Raw genomic sequence first — 1,744 nt, 5'->3', positions numbered from 1 at the left:
CACCAGGGCAGTGCTTACTGACTGAAGTGTCTTTAGTCTTTACTCTTTAGGCCATTCCCAAAGGGGGGATATTAACATGCTCTTATTATGCACTGTAGAATTGTAAATGGGCTGATTTATCAATGTCATGCTCATACTGTGCCGGAACAACATAGGGGGAACTGCTGCTTTTTTCTTTCCTCATCCTTACTTTCTTAATTTTTCCTCTATTTCTTTTTTATGTCTGTCATTCTCTTGAGAGTGCTATTTCCGAGGTGCCTGGATAGTCGAAGCAGACTTTGTGCTGTTGAAGCTAGAGAGAAGAGTAGAGTATGCCTGATTCCCCGTTTGGACTTCTCTGTTAACATCCACCCTTGGCGCTCATATGACCTAATGCAGTTGCAAGCGCCGTAAAAGCTCACTAAAATAATCATTTTAAAAAGGAGAAGCAATTTCGGTCAATGGCTAAATGGGTGGCTTCTGTTGTAGATGTTATCCTATTGGGAGACCGCTGTAATGACATCAAGGCCCGTTTTGCGTGGTCTGCCCCTGTCCTTGTATCCTGACTCTTTTGAGTTGTAAGCTCGTACAGCTGGTGAATATTGGGTGATATTCTCATCAGATGACCGAAACACTCGGTTCTTTTATGCTCGATGTGGTCCATAATCTGTTTAATCTCGTGTTAAATTTCGGACAGTTTCGATCCTTATACATGTACAGTCTTTCTTCTTAACATTGATCAATTTGCTAGGGCATTTTGTCTCATGGGCAATGAGCTCTTCTCTGTTGAGCCGTGTTTTGCCACCAACCCCTTTTAGATTAGAATCAAAACACCCCCCTCCTCCCCAAAAGAAAATAATATGACAAAATGAAATTATAAAATAAAACACCCACCTTCCATGATTCACCCATCACCCATTTCCCCTACAAACACCGATTTCAAAAAGGAAGAAAAAAAGAAAAAAGAAAAAATGAAAAGAAAGAAAGAAAAATTGAGGAAAACGGTTGCAACACTTTCTTTTTGGAATCTTGCACATACAGTATTTTGTCGTAGTAAGCGTTTTCTAGCTTTTCACTGCATCCCCCATTGTGATAAGATAAGCATTTACTTCGTTAGGCCTACTGTGCGGGTAAGTGTGTGAAGTACAGACCCATTAAGTCCTGTTCTACTTTCGTTCTCGAGTGGTGTTTTATACCTCTTGTCTATTGTCCTGATCTCGAGAACTCGACCCATTATTTAATAGGCAATGGGTCCCTGAAAGAAATCCAAAAGCATAATGATACTGAAACTTATACTATAAATTAGGGTTATTTTAGTTTTAGTATTAGTATGAGTTTTTCGGCACTTGCAACACAATAAGGTCATAATTTGACCAACTAAATTTAGTATTATTAGTGCCAAAGAATAGAGGTGTTACAAGAGAGTAACAAACACAAAAAAGAAGGAGGGGAGATAGAGACGATAGTTGTTGTTTTTTTGTAGGAAGGAAGGAGCAAACCACACCAGTGCACCCGCCAACCACCCACCTGGATTGTTAGTAGTTAATGGCAATAATAAACGTACAAGCAGAATAATCATTGTTATCTTCGTCGTCGTCGTCGTTGTAAAGTTTCATGTGCAGAGACTTTGGTAGAATAGTTTAGAAATGATTTCGTGTTATGATAAAGTTGTTCAACGTTTCGCTCTTTCGGGCATTTACTGGAAAACGACACTAACACTAAATCAGGAGGAGGAGGAGGGGAGGAGGAGGAGGAGGATGGAAAG

The sequence above is a fragment of the Aplysia californica genome, unplaced genomic scaffold (genome assembly GCF_000002075.1).
Source record: "Aplysia californica isolate F4 #8 unplaced genomic scaffold, AplCal3.0 scaffold00751, whole genome shotgun sequence".
Lineage (NCBI taxonomy): Eukaryota > Metazoa > Mollusca > Gastropoda > Aplysiida > Aplysiidae > Aplysia > Aplysia californica.
Note: the sequence above shows the minus strand (reverse complement) of the source record.